Here is a 9,363-nt window from a genome sequence, read left to right as displayed (position 1 = left end):
TCTGTGCCAACAGCGCCTACAGTGAGCCCGGCATGCCTGAGGCGTTGAATCCGGGTGACGGCAATCTTCAGCCTATCGTCTTCCGGGGCCATGTCACTCCAATCGCTGCCGCGTGCTACTGGGGCTTGGCGCCGGGCGGTAAACGGCTGCGGGTTCTCCTCGGCAATCCAGCACCAATCTGCTCTTCATTCCTCCCACTTTCCGCGGAACTCTCCCTCCAGATAAGTGTCCTTCTTGCCGGCCCTCGAGATCCAGGCGATTCCGCCGGATAAAGGCTCTCCTCTCTCTACTCGGGGCATAAAGAAGTGGCAAAAAAGGGCTACATTGGGATAAACTCCGACAAAGTTTTCGCAGAGATGTGCGAAAACTGCCATGGTCAAAACAGCATTGGGGGTGAAGTCAAGGAGGCGGAACCCATAGGTGTTCATGATATCGCAGAAAAACTCAGAGAAAGGCGGGCATAGCCCGCAGTAGAAGAACAAGGCGAAGAAAGGATATCCATTTGGAGCCATCTTCCAAGCAGCGGCTGGAACTACCTTCGTGCGCGGATGCGCTCGCGTATCCGTCGACTAGAAGAGGTAGTAATTCTCCCTCAGCTCCCTCGCGGCGAGCTTGGGGGGGAAGATTGCCCGCTCCTTTCGGAGCGCCACAAGCCGCTACGCCTCGGTCGACTTCACAACCTTCCCTTTGTCGGCTCTCGGAGCCATGGCGGAAGTGGTGGAGGAGGTCAACGGCGTTGGTGGTGCTGTTGGCGATGGGGGGCGGGGCGCTTCTCTCTTTCAGCTTTGGGAAGACGAGGGAGCGGCGGAGGTTTCCGAGATTGGAGTAGCAACCGGCGAATGGGCGAACTACCCCTGTTTCCCCTGCTTATAAAGAGGGAGGGGGCGGATGTTCCACCTTTCCGAATAAAGAAACCACCCACGATCTCTCCCACGATGCCGCATTCAATGCGTGCCATTCGGGGAGGGCGCGGTGGATCCGGAGAGAGATACGGCGTAACCCAGGCCGCGCGTGCCTGTGCCCTGTTTTGGGCCTGGCCCAACAGCGCTCGGCACCGTGTATGGCCCAGGCCCGGGGGCTCCTGTCGGTGTACTAGAGTAGGGGTACCCTAGTATCCCGAACTTGTGCACGGGCAGTCGTAGCGTCCCGCGGCAAGGCTTGCCGGGTGACCGCCAAGGTCCTCCGTGGTTCCTTTGGAGCCATTCAAGGACAAAGTATCCAAGCCAAGGAGACAAGACCCCGGCAAGAGGAGCTTGCCGGGAAGGCCAACCAAGGCATCTCAAGGAACTTGCCGCGACGCGCCACGCGTCCTGGCAAGGCCCGGTGAGCGACAAGCTCCCGGACGCGACAAGACAACGACCGCGGCAAGGCGCTTGCCGCGGCAAGCCACCACTCTGTGCCTGCGCTCCAGCACATCCACCAACGTGTCGCTCTGGGACCCTTCCAGGCGTACGTGGCGGGAGGCTGTGCAGCCAGCGGCGCGCGGTGGCAAGCGGCGCTGACAAGATTGCCATCGTGGCGAGCGGTGGCGTCCCTGACGGTCCCTTTTGCACTATTTAGGCGACGCAGACGGACATTTAATGCCCTTGTCCCCTGCCGTCAGGGTTAGGTATGATACACTGTAGCAGGTAGCTGTACCTACCGCAACACCTTTCCATTTTTACCCTTGTCTACGTTGCAACCTGTCGGTGACCCCTTGAGCATATAAAAGGAGGCCCATGCGCAACGTAGAGGGGGAGGGGAAGAGAACACTCACGCTCGGTCTCGTTAGCTGCTGGAGTTTACTGTAGCACTCCGCGCTCCAGAGAAAGAACTCAATACAAACCACAAAGCAGGAGTAGGGTTTTACGCATCTGTGCGGCCCGAACCAGGGTAAACTGCTCATGTGCTTCGCCTCGATCCGCTCTTCGTGCGACCCTCACCCCCGCCGAACCGAAAGGGACTCGGTCCGCCGGTCCCATAGGTGCTCGTGGATTAGTCCCCCGACACCAGCCCGGAATTGCTGTTTTTTCCTATTTCAGTGTTTCGGATAAACAGAATATCAAACTGAGTCCAAACGGAATAAAATCTTCGGAAACGTGATTTTCTCGCCGAACGTGATCTAGGAGACTTGGACCCTACTGCAAGGGATCAAAGAGGTGGTCACGAGGGTGGGGGGCGCGCCCCCTGCCTCGTGGGCCCCTCGGTGCTCCACCGACGTACTCCTTCCTCCTATATATAGACACGTACCCCCAAACGATCAGAACAGGAGCCAAAAACCTAAATCCACCGCCGCAACTTTCTGTATCCACGAGATCCCATCTTGGGGCCTGTTCCGGAGCTCCGCCGGAAGAGGGCCGTCATCATGGAGGGCTTCTACATCATCCTAGCCCCTCCGATGAAGTGTGAGTAGTTTACCTCAGACCTTCGGGTCCATAGTTAGTAGCTAGATGGCTTATTCGCTCTCTTTGAATCTCAATACAAAGTTCTCCCCCTCTCTTGTGGAGATCTATTCGATCTAATCTTCTTTTTGCGGTGTGTTTGTTGATACCGATGAATTGTGGGTTTATGATCAAGTCTATCTATGAATAATATTTGAATCTTCTCTGAATTCTTTTATGCATGATTGGTTATCTTTGCAAATCTCTTCGAATTATCCATTTGGTTTGGCCAACTAGATTGGTAGTTCTTCCCATGGGAGAAGTGCTTAGCTTTGGGTTCGATCTTGCGGTGTCCTTACCCAGTGACAGAAGGGTCAACAAGGCACGTATTGTATCGTTGCCATTGAGGATAACAAGATGGGGTTTATTTCATATTGCATGAATTTATCTCTCTACATCATGTCATCTTGCTTAAGGCGTTACTCTGTTTTTAACTTAATACTCTAGATGCATGCTGGATAGCGGTCGATGAGTGGAGTAATAGTAGTAGATGCAGAATTGTTTCGATCTACTTCTCACGGACGTGATGCCTATATACATGATCATGCCTGGATATTCTCATAATTATGCACAATTCTATCAATTTCTCAACAGTAATTTTTTCACCCACCATATAATACTTATGCTCTTGAGAGAAGCCACTAGTGAAACCTATGCCCCCCGGGTCTATTCTCATCATATCAATCTCCATAACTTTTATATTGTTTTGCTATTTACTTTGCTTTTACTTTTACTTTGCATCTTTATATCAAAAATACCAAAAATATTCTATCTATTAGATCTCACTCTCGTAAGTGACCGTGAAGGGCTTGACAACCCCTAATCGCGTTGGTTGCGAGTAGCTATCGCTTTGTGCAGGTACGAGGGACTTGAGTGTGGGCTCCTACTGGATTGATACCTTGGTTCTCAAAAACTGAGGGAAATACTTACGCTACTCTGCTGCATCATCCCTTCCTCTTTGGGGAAAACCAACACAAGCTCAAGACGTAGCACCCGCCACGACGCTTTGCTTGGAACTATGTATCCGGTTTGCGACTTAGAGTCATCCGGATTAGTGTCAAAGCTAGCATCGACGTAACCATTTACGACGAGCTCTTTTTCACCTCCATAAACGAGAAGCATATCCTTAGTTCTTTTCAGGTATTTCAGGATGTTCTTGACCGCTGTCCAGTGATCCACTCCTGGATTACTTTGGTATCTCCCTGCTAAACTTATAGCAAGGCACACATTAGGTCTGGTACACAACATTGCATACATGATATAACCTATGGCTGAGGCATAGGGAATGACTTTCATTTTCTCTCTATCTTCTGCAGTGGTCGGGCATTGAGTCCGACTCAACTTCACACCTTGTAACACAGGCAAGAACCCTTTCTTTGCCTGATCTATTTTGAACTTCTTCAAAACTTTATCTAGGTATGTGCTTTGTGAAAGTACAATTAAGCGGCTTGATCTATCTCTATAGATCTTGATGCCCAATATATAAGCAGCTTCACCGAGGTCTTTCATTGAAAAAAATTCTTATTCAAGTATCCTTTTATGCTATCCAGAAAGTCTATATCATTTGCAATCAACAATATGTCATCCACATATAATATTAGAAACGCTAAAGAGCTCCCACTCACTTTCTTGTAAATACAGGCTTCTCCGAAAGTCTGTATAAAATCATATGCTTTGATCACACTATCAAAGCATATATTCCAACTCCGAGATGCTTGCACCAGTCCATAAATGGATCGCTGGAGCTTGCACACTTTGTTAGCACCTTTAGAATTGACAAAACCTTCTAGTTGCATCATATACAACTCTTCTTTAAGAAATCCATTAAGGAATGCATTTTTTACGTCGATTTGCCAGATTTCATAATCATAAAATGCGACAATTGCTAACATGATTCGGACAGACTTAAGCATCGCTACGGGTGAGAAGGTCTCATCATAGTCAACTCCTTGAACTTGTCGAAAACCTTTCACAACAAGTCAAGCTTTGTAGACAGTAACATTACCATCAGCGTCAGTCTTCTTCTTGAAGATCCATTTATTCTCTATGGCTTGCCGATCATCGGGCAAGTCAACCAAAGTCCAGACTTTGTTCTCATACATGGATCCCATCTCAGATTTCATGGCCTCAAGCCATTTCGCGGAGTCTGGACTCATCATATCTTCCTCAAAGTTCATAGGTTCGTCATGGTCTAGTAACATGACTTCCAAAATGAGATTACGGTACCACTCTGGTGCATAACGTACTCTGGTTGACCTACGAGGTTTGGTAGTAACTTGATCCGAAGTTTCATGATCATCATCATTAACTTCCTCGCTAGTTGGTGAAGGCATCACGGGAATGGTTTTCTGTGATGAGCTATGATGACCCACAAATATAGGGGATCTATCGTAGTCCTTTCGATAAGTAAGACCGTCGAACCCAACGAGGAGTAGAAGGAAATGATAAGCGGTTTCCAGCAAGGTATTCTCAGTAAGTACTGAAATCAGTGGTAACAGATAGTTTTGTGATAGGATAGTTTGTAACGAGCAACAAGTAACAAAAGTAAATAAAGTGCAGCAAGGTGGCCCAATCCTTTTTGTAGAAAAGGATAAGCCTGGATAAACTCTTATATAGAGAAAAGCGCTCCCGAGGACACATGGGAATATCGTCAAGCTAGTTTTCATCACGTTCACATGATTCGCGTTCGGTACTTTGATAATTTGGTATGTGGGTCGACCGGTGCTCGGGTAATGCCCTTACTTGGACAAGCATCCCACTTATGATTAACCTCTATTGCAAGCATCCGCAACTACAACAAAAGTATTAAGGTAAACCTAACCATAGCATGAAACATGTGGATCCAAATCAGCCTCTTACGAAGCAGCGCATAAACTAGGGTTTAAGCTTCTGTCACTCTAGCAACCCATCATCTACTTATTACTTCCCAATGCCTTCATCTAGGCCCAAATAATGGTGAAGTGTCATGTAGTCGATGTTCACATAACACCACTAGAGGAGAGACAACATACATCTCATCAAAATATCGAACGAATACCAAATTCACATGACTACTAATAGCAAGACTTCTCCCATGTCCTCAGGAACAAAAGTAACTACTCACAAAGCATAAACATGTTCATAATCAGAGGGGTATTAATGTGCATATAGGATCTGAACATATGATCTTCCACCAATTAAACCAACTAGCATCAACTACAAGGAGTAATTAACACTACTAGCAACTTACTAGCACCAATCCCGGACTTGGAGACAAGAATTGGATACAAGAGATGAACTAGGGTTTTGAGAGGAGATGGTGCTGATGAAGATGTTGATGGAGATTGCCCTCTCCTGATGAGAGGAGCGTTGGTGATGACGATGGTGATGATCCCCCCCCCCCGGGAGGGAAGTTTCCCCGGCTGAACAGCTCCGCCAGAACCCTAGATTGGTCCCGCCAAGGTCCCGCCTCGTGGCGGCTGAGTTTCGTCCGAGAAGATGGCTCTTTATATTTTTCTCATTGAAAGACTTCATATAGCAGAAGATGTCCACCGGAGGGCCACCAGGAGGCCCACGAGGTAGGGGGCATGCCCAGGGGGGTAGGGAGCGCCCCCCCCACCCTCGTGGGAAGGGTGTGGCCCCCCGGTGAAGTTCTTGCTCTCAGTATTTTTTATATATTTGGAAAACGTCTTCCGTGAAGTTTTAGGACTTTTCGAGCTATGCAGAATAGGTCTCTAATATTTTCTCCTTTTCCAGCCCAAAATCCCAACTGTCGGCATTCTCACTCTTTATGTAAACCTTGTAAAATAAGAGAGAATAGGCATAAGTATTGTAACATAATGTGTAATAACAGCCCATAATGCAATAAATATTGATATAAAAGCATGATGCAAAATGGACGTATCAAGCTACTTTCCAATTCTAGAGGAGGTACAATTACCTCATCAAGTTCTACTTTCCTCCCACTCACTTCTTTCGAGAGAAACTCCTTCTCTAGAAATCATCCATTCTTAGCAACAAATATCTTGCCTTCGGATCTGTGATAAAAGGTGTACCCAATAGTTTCTTTTGGGTATCCTATGGAGACGCACTTCTCCGATTTGGGTTCGAGCTTATCAGGCTGAAGCTTTTTCACATAAGCATCGCAACCCCAAACTTTAAGAAACGACAGCTTAGGTTTCTTGCCAAACCACAATTCATACGGTGTCATCTCAATGGATTTAGATGGTGCCCTATTTAACGTGAATGCAACTATCTCTAATGCATAACCCCAAAACGATAGTGGTAAATTGGTTAGAGACATCATAGATCGCACCATATCTAATAAAGTAGGGTTACGACATTCGGACACACCATTACGCTGTGGTGTTCCACGTGGCGTGAGTTGTGAAACTATTCCACTTTGTTTAATTTAAATGAAGACCAAACATGTAACTCAAATATTCGCCTCCGCGATCAGATCGTAGAAACTTTATTTTCTTGTTATGATGATTTTCCACTTCACTATGAAATTCTTTGAACTTTTCAAATGTTTCAGACTTGTGTTCCATTAAGTAGATATACCCATATCTGCTCAAATCATCTGCGAAGGTCAGAAAATAACGATACCTACTGCGAGCCTCAACACTCATCGGACTGCATACATTAGTATGTATTATTTCTAATAAGTCAGTAGCTCGCTCCATTGTTCCGGAGAACGGAGTTTTAGTCATCTTGCCCATGAGGCATGGTTCGCAAGCATCAAATGATTCATAATCAAGTGATTCCAAAAGTCCATCCACATGGAGTCTCTTCATGCGCTTTACACCAATATGACATAAACTACAGTGCCACAAATATGTCGCACTATCATTATCAATTTTGCATATTTTGGCATCAATATTATGAATATATGTATCACTACGATCGAGATTCGACAAAAATAGACCACTCTTCAAGGGTGCATGACCATAAAAGATATTACTCATATAAATAGAACAACCATTATTCTCTGATTTAAATGAATAACCGTCTCGCATCAAACAAGATCCAAATATAATGTTCATGCTCAACACTGGCACCAAATAACAATTTTTCAGGTCTAGAACTAATCCCGAAGGTAGATGTAGAGGTAGCGTGCCGACGGCGATCACATCGACCTTGGAACTATTTCGGACACGCATCGTCACCTCATCCTTAGCCAATCTTCGTTTAATCCGTGGCCCCTGTTTCGAGTTGCAAATAGGAGCAACAGAACCAGTATCAAATACCCAGGCGCTACTACGAGCATTAATAAGGTACACATCAATAACATGTATATCAAATACCTTTGTTCACTTTGCCATTCTTCTTATCCGCCAAATACTTGGGGCAGTTCCGCTTCCAGTGTTCAGTCCCTTTGCAGTAGAAGCGCTCAGTTTCAGGCTTAGGTCCAGACTTGGGCTTCTTCCCGGGAGTAGCAACTTGCTTGCCATTCTTCTTGAAGTTCCCCTTCTTTCCTTTGCCCTTTTTCTTGAAACTAGTGGTCTTGTTAACCATCAACACTTGATGCTCCTTCTTGATTTCTACCTCCGCAGCTTTGAGCATTGCGAAGAGCATGGGAATAGTCTTTTCTAGCCCTTGCATATTATAGTTCATCATGAAGCCTTTGTAGCTTGGTGGCAGTGATTGAAGAACTCTGTCAATAACACTATCATCCGGAAGATTAACTCCCAGCTGAGTCAAGTGGTTATGGTACCCAGACATTCTGAGCATGTGTTCAATGATAGAACTGTTCTCCTCCATCTTGCAGCTATAGAACTTGTTGGAGACTTCATATCTTTCAACTCGGGCATTTTCTTGAAATATTAATTTCAACTCCTGGAACATCTCATATGGTCCATGACGTTCAAAATGTCTTTGAAGTCCCGATTCTAAACCGTAAAGCATGGCACACTGAACTATCGAGTAGTCATCAGATCGAGCTTGCCAGACGTTCATAACATCAGCATTTGCTCCTGCAGCAGGCCTTTCACCTAGCGGTGCATCAAGGACATAATTCTTCTGTGCAGCAATGAGGATAATCCTCAAGTTACGGACCCAGTCCGTGTAGTTGCTACCATCATCTTTCAACTTAGCTTTCTCTAGGAATGCATTAAAATTCAAGGGAATGGTAGCACAGGCCATTGATCTACAACATAGATATGCAAAAACTATCAAGACTAAGTTCATGATAAATTAAGTTCAATTAATCATATTACTAAAGAACTCCCACTTAGATAGACATCCCTCGGGTCATCCAAATGATCACGTGATCCATATCAACTAAACCATGTCCGATCATCACGTGAGATGTAGTTTTCAATGGTGAACATCTCTATGTTGATCATATCTACTATATGATTCACGTTCGATCTTTCGGTCCCTAGTGTTCCAAGGCCATGTCTGTACATGCTAGGCTCGTCAAGTTTAACTTGAGTATTCCGCACGTGCAAAATTGTCTTGCACCCATTGTATGTGAACGTAGAGCTTATCACACCCGATCATCATGTGGTGTCTAGGCACGACGAACTGTCGCAATGGTGCATACTCAGGGAGAACACTTATACCTTGAAATTTTAGTGAGGGATCATCTTATAATGCTACCACCGTAATAAGAAAAATAAGATGCATGAAAGATAAACATCGCATGCAATCAAAATATGTGACATGATATGGCCATCATCATCTTGTGCCTTTGATCTCCATCTCCAAAGCACCGTCATGATCTCCATCGTCACCGACTTGACACCTTGATCTCCATCGCAGCGTCGTTGTCATTTCGCCAACTATTGCTTCTACAACTATCGCTAACGCATAGTGATAAAGTAAAGCAATTACGTGGTGATTGCATTTCATACAATAAAGCGACAACCATAAGGCTCCTACCAGTTGCTGATAACTTTTACAAAATATGATCATCTCATACAATAACGTATATCACATCATGTCTTGACCATATCACATC

This window comes from Triticum dicoccoides, chromosome 5A (assembly GCF_002162155.2).
Source record: "Triticum dicoccoides isolate Atlit2015 ecotype Zavitan chromosome 5A, WEW_v2.0, whole genome shotgun sequence".
In the NCBI taxonomy this organism is placed as follows: Eukaryota; Viridiplantae; Streptophyta; class Magnoliopsida; order Poales; family Poaceae; genus Triticum; species Triticum dicoccoides.
This window is presented reverse-complemented; position numbering follows the sequence as displayed.